We start from the raw sequence: 15882 nt of genomic DNA, 5'->3' as shown, positions 1-15882 counted from the left end.
CAGGCTTGGGCTAGTTTAAAATCAGGGATGGTTAGTTTGTAGCTGTCTTATAAACCCCAGCATTCCACCCTGCTTCTCTTTTCCTGTCTAGAGGTGCTTGCAGATCAGGCATTTGCCCTGCAGTTAAGGACTTGTTTCTAGGAGCTTGTAACTAAGACCACCACAAAGAGAGCAGAGAACAAAACTAAAGCGGCCAGACAAGTCCAAGGCAGATGCCTCAGGAGTTCAGGTCCTGGGAACAGAATGGCAGGCCTGCAGATTAACTAAAAGCTCCTTTTACAGAAAGGAAAAAAATAAGCAGTGAAAGAGCTCAGGGCATCCGATCAGGGACAAGAGAGCCACTACCACATTGAGACCAAATCACAGCAGCTGTTTGAGGTTACTCGGAATGCTGAGCATTGAGCACACCGAGAGTGGGGTGGGGTGCTTCCTCACCCCAGCTGGTCCTGCAGCAAGTGTTGCCCAAGTGCCCATCGGGGCTCCGGGGACCTGAAGCGCTTGCTCTGCAGCCTGTGGCTGCTCTTCCAATATGAGCTATATAAAAAGCCCACGACCTCTTGGGGGCACATGGTCTGATAACTAGAAGAACTACCCTGCCCAAGACTCAAGTGGCCATCATACATGCAGGTATTCAGTGTATTACCCAAGAGCAGGAATTGGGAGTTCTAGGTTTGTGAGGTCCAGGATGTGTATCTCTGTGACAGAATAGGGCACAGCACCTCCTCCCCTAATCTCATTCCTTGTAGAGTTCATTTCTCTCTGTGCCATCACCAGCCAAGGGGAATATGGCCTTTGTCCCATTTCCTCAGGGACTGCCCCTTTATCCCATCTGTCTCCTGAATCTTGACACAGAGTTCAGGGTTAACTGAGTGGAAACAGAGCTGAGGAAATGTGGAGGGAGAAGTACAGTTATTCAGTTAGCTTGTTGAAAACACTCTTAGAGGATGGGATATTGTGGGGGCCATCATTAGGCAGTGGCAGAACCAAAGGAGAGGGTGCCCTCCACCTGCCATGTTCTAGAAGAATTTATGGCAGACTCTTGCCATGAAGGGTGAGTCGATCACAGATGTTATACTGACCAGCTTTGCTGGTAACTGTGCTGAAAGGGTCCTCTGACACTTGGCAGCAGACTCAGCCAGCAAGGAGTCCACTCCCTGTACACCCTAGGCTGGCTTTCTCCCTCCCTGGACTTTGTCTGTCTGCTACCTCACTGTACCAGGTTCTTACCTGATTATCTTCTGGCCCTCATTTCTTGTTCAGGTCTGTTTTTTTTCCTTGCCTCCTTTTTCCTTGCCCTCTTCAACTTAAACTTCCTGGTTAAAAAACAAAACAAAACAAAACAAATATGAGACTTTCTAACTTTGCATTAGCTAACATTCCCTGCCAAGGCACTGACCCTGAGCGCTTGCCAGAAGATATTTTTATTGCCTTTGGTTTCATTATAGATTACAAAATGCATGGAATTGGGTGTCTTTTCCCGAGGATTTGGTTGCTAGTTGTTTATTTAAAAACCAGCTAGAAGGAGCACCAGGGTGGCTCAGGTGGTTAAGTGTCTGCCTTAAGCCCAGATCATGATCCCGGGGTCCTGGGATCGAGCCCTGCATTGGGCTCTCTGCTCGGCAGTGAGCCTGCTTCTCCCTCTGCTGCTTGTGCTATCTTGCTTGCCCACTTGCTTGCTCTCTCAAATGAATAAATAAAATACTAAAAAAACCCCAGAGTTTTCTGATTGAAGTTACTTATAAGCAGTTTGATTCTTAAAACTCTATTTGATATTATTGGGATCACCATGGACCATGAGTCCCAGGTGACCCATATGTTGAGAGGAGGTGTAAATTGAAACTTGGAAAAGTTGACACCAAACATGGGAACTGAAGCGATCACTGCCCGTCAGACTAATAATCTACTAGTCTTAAGATGACCTTTACTTCTGGGGGATATATAATTTCCTTGAAATTAGTAGTCTTAGAAAAAGCCACAGTAATTTTTCCTGGGTTACTATGTTATCTTCAGTTATATTTTTGAAATAAGAACAAACAACAGGGGCGCCTGGGTGGCTCAGTTGGTTAAGCGTCTGCCTTCAACTCGGGTCATGATCTTGGGGTCCTGGGATCAAGCCTCGCGTCAGGTTCTCTGCTCAGTGGGGGGTCTGCTTCTCCCTCTCTCTTTGCTCCTCTCCCTGGTTCATGTGCTCTCTCTCAAATAAATAAAATCTTAAAAAAAAAAAAAAAGAGGAAAGAACAGATTGTGTCCAGCCCAAGTTACATTTATAACTTCAAACAATTGTATTTTCATAGACTTTAGCAAAAAAATTTTAGAGAAAAGACCTTTGGAGTCTTTCTCTTCCCCCTGGCAGTCTTTAAGCTCTAAATAACCAAGTATGTTTGAGCACATTCTTTGGCAAAGTAGTTAATATTTCATAATCAATTTTGTTGGGATTTGAACTATATGGAAGAAAGTTCATGATGCCATTCTAATGAAGCCTATTAAACAACTTATTCTTATCAGTGAGCATACAAGTTTCCTGTGTATAAATTCCTTTACTAGGAACTGAAAATGATGAAAATTAATTTTAAATGAGGGAAATGAAATCCTTGAGTTCTTGCCTTTTCTGTAGGCAAAGCAAACAATAAGACCCTGAATAACTGACACTCCTTCTCTGGGATAAGAATATTGGGCTCTCCATGGCAAGTGTAAGCTTCATATTTGTGAATTACTCCCAGGTGTTAGTAGATTACTATAGAGATACAGACAACTAAAGGAAGTTATTACATTACCTTATCAAGGACATTTTAAGATAAGTTAAAATTACATCATAGAACAGAAAGATATTCCATGTTCATGGATTGGAAGACTTGATATTATAAAGATGGCAGTACTACCCAAAGTGATCTACAGATTCAGTGCAATCTCTACCAAAATCCTGGCAGCCTTTTTTGCAGAAATGGAGAAGTTGATCCTAAAATTCAGATGGAATTGCAAGGAACTCTTAATAGTCAAAACAGTCTTACAAAAGAAAGATAATGGAGGAATCATACTTTAAAATTTTAAATTTTAAAAAAGCTACAATAATCAAAACAGGGTGGTACTGGCATAAGGACAGACCTATAGATCAATGGAATGGAACTGAGAGTCCATAAATAAACCCATACATCTATAATCAATTGAGTTTTGATGAGAGTACCAAGACCATTCAATGGGGAAAGGACAATCTCTTCAACAAATAGTGCTGGGACAACTGGACATTGATATGCTAAATAATGAAGTTGGATCCCAACCTCACACTATATACTACAAGTAACTCAAAATGGATCAAAAACCTAATTGTAACAGCCAAAACTCTTAGAAGAAGACATAAGGGTAAATCTTCATAACCTTGGATTTGGTAATGGATTCTTAGAAATGACACCCAAAGCACAAGCAGCAAAAGAAAAAAAATAGCTAAATTGGACTCCATCAAAATTTGAAACTTTTGTGCATCAAAGGACACTATTAAGAAAGTGGCAAGAAAATCTAGGGAATTGGAGAGGACATTTGCAAATCTGATGAGGGCCCTAGTATTTATAATATATTAAAAACTCTTACAACTCAACAATAAAAAGACAACCCAATTAAAATATGGGCAAAGACTTGATTGGACAGTTCTCCAAAGAAGATATAAAAATGGCCAGCATACCTATGAAAAGATGTTCAGCATCACTGGTCATTAGAGAAATGTAAATAAAGAACCACAGTGATGTACCACTCCATGCCTACAAGGATGGCTATGATAAACAAACACAGAAAAGAAGTGTTGGTGAGGATGTGGAAAAATTGGAACCCTCACACTTTGTTGGTGAGAATGGAAAATGATGTAGCCATTGTGAAAAACAGTTTGGCAATTCCTCAAAAAGTTAAATATAGAATTACTATATGATATGACCCAGCAATTCTGCTTCTAGGTATATACCCCAAGTAACTGAAGATCTATATTCAAACAAATACTTGTACATAAATGTTCATAGTAGCACTATTTACAGTAGGTAAAGGTGAAAACAACCCAAATGCCCATCAGTGGATGAATGAACAAAATGTGATATATCCATACAATGGGATATTTTTCATTGTTAAAAAGGAATGAGGTATTGATATATGCTACAATATAGAAGAACCTCAAAACATCATGCTAGGGATGCCTGGGTGGCTCATTTGGTTAAGCATCTGCCTTCAGCTCAGGTCATGATCCCAGGGTCCTGTGATCGAGTTCCGCATCAGGCTACCTGCTCAGTGGGGAGCCTGCTTCTCCCTCTGTCTCTGCTGCTCCCCCTGCTTGTGCGCTCTCTCTCTGACAAATAAATAAAATCTTAAAAAAATTAAAACAATTTAAAAAATCATGCTAAGTAAAAGGAGGCAGGCATAAAAGGTCACCTTTTGCATGATTTACATTTGTCTGAAATACCCAGAATAGGTAAATCCATAGGGACATAAAGCATAGAAGTGGTTGCCATGGGCTGGAGCAGGGGGGTGGCAGTGACTACTTAATGAGTACAAGGTTTCATTTTGGGGTGACTGAAATGTTTTGGAACTAGGTAGAGGTAATGGTTGCACAATACTGTGAATTAAATGCCACTGAATTGTACACTTTAAAATGGTTGATTTTATGTTACGTGAATTTTTAAAAATGACATCATATCGTTTTTATGATCTCATAAATAACTGTGGCTTTGCTGTCATAGTTACCTTGTGACTGTTGGAACCCATGTACTTTATAGCATTTGTCCACTGGGAAAGTTCTTTCCAGCTGTGGGCAGGAAAACTCGAAGACAGATGATCCCAAGTGGGTTTCCTTCTAAAATAACAATTAAGAAATATAGTTTTGCTTTTCCATTTTTATTTGTAGAAGGTGATAAAACTCCTAGAATGGGCCCTGGGTTGTTTTAAAATGTGATATGGACTAATGTTGGTTAGTTTCTTCATTTAACTTGAAGAACTATGTTTAAAATAACTTTATATTATTTGGAGATGAAACAGCTTTTGGTTTTATGAAAATTAAGAGTAATTTTAAAAGAGGAGCACCTGGGTGGCTCAGTCAGTTAAGTGTCTCCCTTCAGCTTGGGTCATGATCCTGGGGTCCTGGGATCGAGCTCTGCTCTGGCTCCCTGCTTAGTGGGGAGTCTGCTGCTCCCTCTCCCTTTGGCCCTCTCCCCTGCTCCTGCTCTCATGCAATCTCTGTCTCTCTCAAATGAATAATAATAATAAAAAAAGACTCTAAGCCATATACATGCAATTGCAATAAGATTTTTCTAGTGGTTTGCTGTGCTGCACTGCTAGAGATTTTTGTGACAATTTCTGAAACCATCAACCGTCACATATGCTTTATTGTCAGTGGAATTGGTGTCAGGTGTAAGAAAGTTCTGTTTTCAGATCAATCAAGCAGAGCTTGTGCAAAAACTAAAAATCTTAGTTTCTTTTTTTTTTTTTTTTAAGATTTTATTTATTTATTTGACAGAGAGAGACACAGCGAGAGAGGGAACACAAGCAGGGGGAGTGGGAGAGGGAGAAGCAGGCTTCCCGCGGAGCAGGGAGCCCAATGTGGGGCTCGATCCCAGGACTCTGGGATCATGACCTGAGCCGAAGGCAGACGCTTAACAACTGAGCCACCCAGGCGCCCCTTAGTTTCTTATTTTATAACGTCTTGAATGAAGGACGTTAGGTTAGATTTTGGCAAAATATCTGGCATTGAGAAGAGCTTCTCAAAAACGTAGAAGTGCTTTGCCAATGATCATGAAGTTTTTCTTTATAATGAAATTGGTGCTTCTGTCCCATAGTTCTACTTCTGCCCCTGTGTTATCTGTGGACTTGTTTCTCCAGCAGATGTATTTATGCTAGTTGTCTTGCACACTCCCACCTGGTTCCTTATAGGATCCAGAATGTGCCATCCAGGCTAAGAGTTTGTAGACATGAAGCAAACAAAGCTAACTGGTTTGTAGTGGATTGAACCCACAGCTTTTGGCATCATTAACATCGTGTCCCACTCAACTGAACTAGAGTGTGGAAGAATAAATGCCTTGCTTGAGCAAGGGCTTCATGATTTCAGTTAGAAGGGATCTGGTAAGCATAGTAAAGTATCTGGAATAAATATAATAAGCTGAAGTTGTGGGTAAATATGAGTATTCAGCTTATAATAATTATTGCTTTTGACTTCCACAAAATTAGGAAGATCTCCTTTTTGTTATGTTCACTGGATAATGTTTTAAAATAAGAAGAGATCAGTTTTTAAGTTGTGGAGAATTCAAAGTTAAGTTTTTCAATAAATTATAAATTAGGAAAATTTTCCCACAAGAGCACATTTAACTGGACATGGTGCTATTCTCCCACGACAGCAGCAGAAAAAAGTGAGGTATGCAGAGGACCCTGCTGCTTATTGTGGGTTTCTCTTTGCCCGGGGACCCCGCCTTTGACAGCAGCATAATGCATTTCCTTGAACAATTTACTTAACCTTTCTGTGCCTTAGGTTCCTCACCCAGGCAATTAGAATAATGAAATCTATTACATATGGGTGTTATAAAGATTGACTGAGTTAATGTAGTTAAAGCTCTTAGAACAGTGCCTGACACAGAGTAAAAGCTTGAGATGTGAACATTAAAGACAGAAGAATAATGGTGAAGGATGAGTAGGAGCTGCTTTGGTGAGGGGCAGACTTGTTTACAATCACAGACACTTCTAGTTCTGACCCTCTCTTGTGTGCCAATGCACTGTTCTATCCGAAGTTCTGAGTGCCTCTGGTATACTCACTTTAGGGCCACTTTACTGCTAATGGGCATCTCAACCAAAGAGAATGCTTTGGGAAAGAAAGAAAGAACTCAAAAGCAGTAGTTTTTCAACTGTTTCAGAAATTTTAAGATTGCATGAAGCTTCTCTAGTGGTTTGTTGAAAACACATAGTTACTGTCTCATGCATTCACTGAGAGTTAGTGTGTGCTCATCGTTGGCACTGGGCAGAGTGGGATGACATCGGGGTAAGGGTCAAGACAGAGATGGTGATAACATGGTTCCTTGGCCTGGAACTCACAGTCTAGACCATTTTTTGTACCACTAGAATCCATGCCAGGAAAGCCCCAGGGCTTTGAATGGAAGAGCATCAGAAAACAGCACATTTTTAATGGTGTGTGTTCTTGGAGTAGTAAGGCCACATGTTGGTTAATTTTCTCATCTCTGTTAAGCCATCTCAGACTTAGCTAGAAGAGGGACAGGGAAACTCATTGGTGGGAAGAGAGTTAAAATCACTGATTTTATGAATCATATAAAATTACAGATTTTATGAATCCTTTTGTTCTGACCTATTGTCAGAGAGAATTGAGTTTGCCTTATTTCCATTTATATTTTTTCAGTTTCTACTAGCATTTTTATAGTTTCAAATTGCTAGTTTGTATTTGTACAACCCCTTTTACTCTCCTTCCTCTCCGCCCCCAGCCTTGGTTTTTCTGTTTGTGTATAGTTGTGGAAATGAATTAGGAAAGGAGATTGATGAGCTTGGATAACTCCACTTCCTAGAAGGTGCTTTATCTCTTCTCATAAAGTAATGGTATGTTGCTGCTTTCTCAGGACTGAACTGCAGCTGCAGAAGCAACAAGTGGACCTTTCAAGATGCATACAAGGCTGCAAGAAATGAAGGGAGAAACTGGAGAGACCAATGAAGGGAGGAAGAAGCATGTTTCCTGGGTAAATAGTATGCTTCTGAATTTTAAAAGTTTCTTGCCATATTGGTTACTAGACTTTGTAACACCTGAGTCTTCAGAGCTATATTTAGTCTTTGCATTGTTGTTAAACATTCTTTATTTTCTCCTCCCTCCATTTTTATTTTTGAGATCTTTGATCAAATGATTCTTTTTATTAATCTAAAAATCTGCACTGAATATACAATTTAGGTGAGAACTTGTTACATCTTAGGCTAACTGCTGGGTATTACAAAAGTTGAGTTGTGTATTGTGTCTCTGTAATGTGCAGGTTTAGTCTGAGGCCAACTTTTAGTCTGAGTGCGAGACTTAAACTTTCGTTTTATTAAATGACTGACTTGAAAAAAAACTAGAATACTAATTTGAATACCAGTTTTCCAAGCCATACACTCAGGCTGCCCTCTGGAATAGGAAATATTTTTCAATGCTAAATATAATACTAAAGACAAAGCAGATTGGCAAATAATCAATGTAAATAGACCTAGCCTTCACTTGCTGAAGTAGATGTGCCCTACTTAAGGTTTTTGGGGGTCATTTATTTATTTATTGAGTTGCGAACTCAATTTATTCTGTTATTAAGCCACTCAGCTTGTGCTTAGACTTTGGGGTTTTGTTGTTGTTGCTGCTGTTGTTAAAACTTTTTAAACAAAGGAAATCTATTGCATTATTTTTCACTATAAAGTTAAGAACTTTTCTTCCATGTGCTGAGTAGAAATTTTTGGAAAGAAAGGGGGAAGAAATGGAGTCAGAGCCATTGATAGTACGTAATGCTGGAAGTTCTGTGCACATCGTTCTGACTTTGACAACTTCATGGCAACATCACTCCTCCACAAGTCTGGGGCCACACAGTCCATGGATATGTTTCTACTGTTGTAGCTTCTGGAACTTCCTGCCTTATGGTGAATTGCCGCAGGGCTACTGTTAGATAAATGACAACTTCCAGCTGCTCATTCTTTAATTTTGAGTTGTAGACTGAGTAAAAACTGTTTAGTGGCCTTGTATGTGAATCCTCTAAACTAGAAATGGCATAAGACAAGATTATTCACAAGTGAACTTTATGCCCATTTTCTAGTGCTCACCTTCCCACCAACTATTCTAGTCACACTGGTCTCCTTGCTCTCCCAGTCAATCCAGAAATGCTCCTGCCTCAAATCTTTTCGTCTCAGGGGGGCACCTGGGTGGCTCAGTTGGTTAAGTGTCTGTCTCTTGATTTCAGCTCAGGTCATGATCTCAGGGTTGTGGGATCAGGCCCCGCTTTGGGCTCTGTGTGGAGTCTGCTTGACATTCGCTCTCTCCCTCTCCTTCTGCCCCTCCCCACTGCTGGCACTTGCTCTGTCTCTAAAATAAATAAATAAAATTCAAAAAAAAAAAAATCTTTTCCAGGGCTCCTGGGTGGCTCAGTCAGTTAAGCGTCTGCCTTCAGCTCAGGTCATGCTGCATTGGGCTCTCTGCTCAGCGGGGAGTCTGCTTCTCCTTCTCCTGCTCCCCCTGCTCATGTTTGCGTGCTCGCTCGCATGCTCTCTCTGTGTCAAATAAATAAATAAAATCTTTTAAAAAAATCTTTTCCTCTCAGATAGACACATGGCTCCTGCCCTCTTTCTCCTTTAGGTTTCTGCTGAGGGGACAAAGTTGATAGGAAGGGCAAAGCCAAATTGGAATCACCAGGAATTCTCTGTTATGTTAGTCTCTGCACTTACTACCTGGTAACACTGAGCCATCTTGTCTTGCTCCATCTGAGCTCATTTGTCCCGATCCACTCCTACCTATCAAGTATGATGTTTTATTTATTCTACACATCATGCTTTTTCTATTTCACCTTTAAGATCTTTTGAAATTGACCTTTCACTTTTAAAGGCACATACATTTGACTCAGCAATTGCATTTCTAGGAATTTATCTCACATCTAACCTCCTACAGGTATGCAGGTAATTCTGTTCCACCTTAGTCTCTGTTGTATCCTCATACATGCTTCCTATCCTCACTAGCACTTGAGCAGAGACTAACTACCTCTTGCTGCCATTATTTCGTTGTGGCTGTGGGTCATGTCCCCCTCCGATAACTTAGGCAACTGCCTGCTTCTTTGCCTGAATTGCAGTGTATTGGAGACATTTGCACAGTAGCTGATTATATCCCCTTTCAGGTTGAACTCCATTCCCTTACAGCAATCTTTGTCTTCCCATTTGCGAATATCTCAAATGGTTACACTTTTTGCATTGTATTTTTTAGATATTTAGATAATTCAACATATAAGCATGTGCCGGTGGTGTCTCTACTTGGCTGCACACTAGAATCCTTTCAGAAGCTTTATAAAATACTAATGCTTGGTCACACCCCCAGGGATTCTGAGACAATTTGTCTAGGGTGAGGCATAGCATCAAAATTTTATTTTTTACTTTTTAATAATTTTTAAAAATTCCAGTATAATTAACATACAGTGTTATATTAGTTTCAGGTGTATGCTACAGTGATTCAACAATTCTATATGTTACTCAGTGATCATCATAAGTGTGCTCTTAATCCCCATCACCTATTTCACCCATCCCCCTCACCCATCTCCCCTTTGGTAACCATCTGTTTGTTCTTTATAGTTAAGAGTCTGTTTTTTGTTTCTCTTTTTCTTTGTCCGTTTGTTTTGTTTCTTAAATTGCATGTATGAGTGAAATCATATGGTATTGGTCTTTCTCTAACTTCTTTCACTTAGCAGCATACCCTTCTAGATCAATCTATGTTGTTGCAAATGGCGCCCCTAGAATTTTACATTTTTAATGGAAAATCCATTTATTTAGGGTTTTTTTTTTTTTTTTTTTTTTTTTAAAGTAGGCACCGTGCCTTGTGTGGAACCCAACATGGCTTGAACCCAAGACCCTGAGATCAGGGGTCAGATGCTTAACTGACTGAGCCACTCAGGCACCCCTCCAAATTTAATAAACACAATCCACTCCCCTATAACTTTATTGCCTTTCTTTATGTCTGGTTGTTCCAACTTCCTTCATTTCTTTTTAAAAAAAATTAAATTTACCATAGTATCACTTTTAGTCTTTCACGGAAACTTTTAATAGAAATATAAAACTTTTAAAGTAAGAAAAGAGGCAGTGAAAAAGCAGTTTCCTACTCCTGTTCCACAGGCAGGCAATTCTGTCTCCTAAGCAGCAACTCCTGTCTGTTTCTTAAGGTTCCTTCCAAAGTATTTTGGTTTTTGCTTTCAAAATAACTACTTTCTTAAAAAAAAAAAATGTTTCTCTAGGTTTTTTTGGTTGTTTTCAGTGTTATTAGTTGTGTGCTTAGTTTTTATTTTTGTTTCTTGACAATACTCAAAGCAATGTTTGTCTTCTGTTCTTTTCATTGTCCATAGATACCTTGTGTGGTGATTTTGTAACATTTTCTAACTTCATTATTGTCATTGCAGAGCTTATCTCTTTCAAGCAGAATATTGTTGGATTTTGTCTTCTGTTAAACTAATCCTGAAGATTCTATGACTTATATCTAAGTTTATCCTCTTTAATTCATGGTTGCTGTTGCATTTGTTATATTTTCTATACATAACTTACTTCTTGATTTTTATATTTCTTAGTTGTCTCTTTTCTGTTACACCTTTGTTTTGGGGAAATGTTTTTTCTTTCCTTTTAACTTTTAAACAAATTTTAAAGGTGAACAATCTTTTGAGTTTTCTTAGTGCCAGAAATAACATTTGTTTCTATATTTATTTACTATCATCAAAGCAAAAGCAGGAACTTTCCTTTCCTTCCATATAAGGAAACTCCATTTCTGCCTATTTTGGCATCCCCTCTCCCTATTCCTTATCTACCCCCTTATTTTTTCCTTTCACATTTTACATTTGTTCTGTGAGGTGTATTCATTCTTCTGGGGGCTTCAGCCTGGTACTCATAAGTATTTTGCTATTCCTGAATTCAGTTAGTTAACGACCACTGAGGTGTCACTCTGAGCTGGATGGAAGCTGAGGTAGGTGCAGGAGATAAACGAAGATAAAGGTGGTTCTGACCCTGCCTTCAGGGTCCCCTTTCTGGTTGAGGAGGTGGCCCCCATGCAAACTAACAATGGCAAAAGATGTGATGTGTCAGGTGTCCTGGAGACACGGAGGGAAGGAGGGAGGGAAGGAGGGAGGGAGGGAGGGAGTCAGGGAGTCAGGTTTGGTGAGTCAGTGAAGGCGTCCTGGGAGCTGCTGCTACTGCACCAGTAGAGCTTTGTGAGACAGAGGATAAAGCAAAAGGCCTAGGGCCTGAAGGTGCCCACGTTCGTTGCCCAAGTTTTTCAAAGCCTGGCTGGAGAGAGGCTGAACAAAGGGATGTTGGGCCACATTGTGAAGCACCTCAAGTGCTTGACCAACAAGTTTCCATTTGGATCCTGTGGGCTGTGTCACAAAGGCTTTACAGCAGGAGATTGCCATGCTCAAGCTTGTTTTTAGGAAGATAACTCTGGCTATGGTGTGAAGCACGGACTGCAGGAAGTCAGTTAAGCGGCTCTGGCAGTCATGCAGGTAAGAGGTGATGAGAACTTGAACAAGGTGCTAGCAGTGGTGCTGGAGAAGAGAACATGAAGTGTTTGGAAGCAGTGTCTAAAAACGCTACTATCTGACTGAGGTGAGATTGAGAATGAGAGGATGACTGAGAGGGGTTTGTTGGTTTGTTTTAGGGAAGGTGATAACAGATGGTGGAAATATTGGCCAACTTACGGAGTGGGGTAAAGGGTCCCGAGGGGATTGCAGAGACTCATTTGGAGAGAGACAAAGAAGAGTTTATTTTAGGATTTGTTGAATTTAAGAACTCCTGAAGAGAGCTAGGGAAACATATCTAGGGGCAGTTAGAAACATGGGTCAAAAAGTCAAGGGTACGATGTGAGGGCTGGAGATAAAGGGGTGGGAAATGCTTGCTCCAAGGATGTCAGAGTCATGAGAATAGACATAAACCCACAGGTAAAACATGTAGACAGAAAATAAAAAGGGCCTAGGATGTCTCTGGGCAAAGACTGGTTCTTTACGTGCAGGAAATTGAGATGTACTAAGCACTGTAGTACATGTCCTACATGGGGTGATGAGAGCTTTTCCAGATGGCTTCCTCTATCTTCTCTATAGCCTGTGTATGGAAATTATTGCTACTCTACTTTGTGGGCCAGAAAACTAAGACTCCAAGGCATCATTACTAAGCTAGTAAATGGGATTGCAAACTAGACCAAAATGCCAAATTAATGCTAGAGGAAGAGGTGGGGGAGAAGTAGAAAAGAGCCATGTGGAAGAGATGATTTCCTATGAGGGGCAGTGGCCAGCAATGGCTACCTAGAGGTCCAGTAGGATAAGAAGAAGCCAAGCCACTGGTTTCTCAGTTAGAGAACAGGTAGCGATGTGAGCATGCCCAGTTCCCACAGAGTTCCTAAGTCGGCTCACACTGGAGTCAGGAGGGGCTAAGGAGATGCAGGTGGCTGTTGAGTACAGTTTTTGGAGATGGCTCAGTGGCAGAGGAGTGACAGGACACCTGGTCTGCGGGGTGGCATCATTTTGTTTGTTTACAGATGACAGCTTGAAGTATTCTGATTTGCTCATCTTTTTTTTTCTTTGGGTCTTATATCTTACATTGCCTTTTTTCTGGGCTTCTGCTACCAAAAAAAAAAAAAAGAAAAAAGAAAACTCTGCTGGATTCCCTTTCACATTATCTGCTCCTTTAACTTGTTTTCTTAGAGTTCTTTTTTTCTCTTTCCTTCTGCACATTGCTTTCAGATATTTCCAGGCTGTGTCTTCAGTGACCCTCTTTGATCGCTAATTATATGAGATCCTGGGAATTCCTCCTTGTTTCTTCTTTGAGGTTTCTCCATATCTGGAAGTGGTTTTCTTCTGTCATTTGAATCTTTTGTTCAATTCAGCTTTGTCCAGAACTCTAATTCATGGCCTGTGCCTCTCTTCTGAATGATAATGTGTTCTTGTACTCTTTGACAACAGGAGAGCATAGTGCTAAGAGCATGTGCTATGGGACTAGGTTTGCCTGGGTTCAAATCCTGGCTCTACCAGCTACTAGTTAGCTGAGTGACCTTGGGAGTTACTTAGCCTTTTTATGCCTTAGTTTCTTCACCTATAACTGGAGGCAATAATAATACCTACTGCCAAGGGTTGTGATGAGGAGTAAATGAGCTAGAGCTTCTGAAGTGCTCAGGAGGAACAGTGTCCACTGCATGTCGTGTGCTCTATGCTTGTTAGCTGCTCTTGTTATTACTGCTGCTGTTGTCCTGGGGGAAGATAGGAGAGATGACCTTTTCCTGATTGTCATTCGGACCACACAAAAAAGTGATAAATTTATAGACTATTGCAGCCTTACTTGAAAAACTAGAAACAGGTAAATTCTGGGAGCCAGGTAGCATTCCCCCAAGTTTTTAAGGAATTCAGCAATGAACAACTTTAACCTTGGTCCCGATGTGGCATCTGGAGTTGCAGATGTCCACTGTGTGACCCACACTCCCCATGGCAGTGTTGGATTGCTTTCACTTAAATATAGGCTATAAAATTTTTATTTCTGCCTTATTGAATAGTTCTTCCAAAAAAATTGTTATTTAATTTTGCTTACCCCATCTGCAAATAACATGCTGGCCAACCAGCACACAAAAGTAAGTGACTTGCCTGAGGTCTGTGGTGGGGTTGGGATTTTAGTCCATGGCATCTAACTTCAGTGGTATTAAAAAAGGAGAAAGGGTTCACTGGAATATATATATATGTCAAACTATAATGCTGTCTTAGTTCAGGCTGCTATAACAAAATACCACAAACTCGGTAGCTTATAAACAGGAATTTATTCCTCACAGTTCGCACGGGCAGAAGTTGAGATCAGGTACCAGCAGGGTCAGGTTCTGGTGAGAGCCCTCTTTTGGGTTGCAGGTGGCCTTTTTCTTGTTATATCCTCATATGGTGGGGAGGAGAAAGAGCTCTCAGAGGTCCCCTCCGTGAGGGCACTAATCCTGTTCAGGAGAGCTCCACTGTCATGACCTAATCACCTCCCAAGGCCCTCCCATGTAATGACATTGGGAGGTAGAGTTTCAACATGAATTTTGGGGTGGACACAAATATGTAGTCCGTGACAAGTACCAATGTCTAAAAGTACGGTTATAAGCTCTCCATGATGATTTTTTTTTACAATGACAGCATGCTCTTTTTATAAGCAGAAGAAAAATATAACTCCTTGAACAAACAAAAGAGTAATAGCTAAGTGTTTGCATGACAGAAATAATAAAATGAAATCGTATCAACTAATCTCTTAGAGTTTTTAAGGAAAGTGAGCAGACTTGTGAATGAGGGAGACAGTCCCTTAAGACAGAATCTGCATCATCTCAAATAAACTCTCAAAATGTTTATTAACCATAAAGGAAAGAAAAGGTAGTAACTTTGTAGCCGAGAAACCACCTTAACCAAATGATCAAGGTCAATCACCAGTAATCACCAGTAATAAGACATATTGCTATCATGAACCCTATGATACGATGCACTAAGGAGAACACAACATCATTTCTGTGGTATTTTTGTCAAAAATGCATAACCTCGGGGGATGGATGAAATAGGTGAAGGGAATTAAGCAGTGCACTTGTCATGATGAACACGGGGTGATGTATGGAAGTGTCAAATTACTGTCTTGTACACCTGAAACTAATATAACACTGTGTTAACTGGAATTAAAATAAAAACTTAAAAAAAATGCATAACCTCAGTGTAATCAGGAGAAAACATCAGGCAAACCCAAATCAGAGACGTTCAACAAAATAACTGATAAATATTCTTTTTTTTTTTTAAAGATTTTACTCATTTGAGAGAGAGAGTGTGAGCACAAGCTGGGGGTGGGGCAGAAAGAGAGGGAGAAGCAGACTCCCTGCTAAGCTCAGAGCCAGATGCAGGAGGGCTCGATCCCAGGACCCTGAGATCATGACCTTAGCCAAAGTCAGACACCTAACTGACTGAGCCACCCAGGTGCCCCTAAAATAACTGGTAAATATTCTTAAGAAGTGTCAAGGACACAAATGACAAGGAAAGATCAAGGTTCTGTCACAGGCTGCTGTAGACTAAGAAATGACTACATAGAGTAGGCATTCTGGATAGAATCCTGGGGCAGAAAAAGGACATTATTAGAAAAAAGCTTGTGCAATTTGAAAAAGATTTTTGGTTTATAGTATTGTACCAGTGTTAA

General features: G+C 40.4%; 1 protein-coding gene across 14 annotated transcripts in view; it reads left to right on the top strand.

The window, feature by feature from the left end:
* The window catches only part of ZHX3 (zinc fingers and homeoboxes 3), a 137361-nt gene that overhangs the window by 57883 nt on the left and 63596 nt on the right, over positions 1–15882 (top strand). For 11 of the 14 annotated variants that reach the window (XM_054510099.2, XM_064573181.1, XM_045885773.3 and 8 more), the window contains exon 2: positions 7581–7697. The gene's annotated coding sequence lies outside the window, so the exon portion shown is untranslated. Of the gene's footprint in view, positions 1–7209; positions 7698–15882 lie in introns of those variants that run through there. The other 3 variants (XM_045885771.3, XM_054510098.2, XM_054510097.2) reach the window with 1 other exon arrangement.

The sequence above is a fragment of the Mirounga angustirostris genome, unplaced genomic scaffold, assembly GCF_029215605.1.
Source record: "Mirounga angustirostris isolate CCGP_5_RB_7025 unplaced genomic scaffold, mMirAng1.0.hap1 SCAF_10, whole genome shotgun sequence".
NCBI classification, from domain to species: domain Eukaryota; kingdom Metazoa; phylum Chordata; class Mammalia; order Carnivora; family Phocidae; genus Mirounga; species Mirounga angustirostris.
The sequence above is the reverse complement of the archived record's forward strand: the minus strand, read 5'-3'. Positions and strand labels throughout refer to the sequence as shown.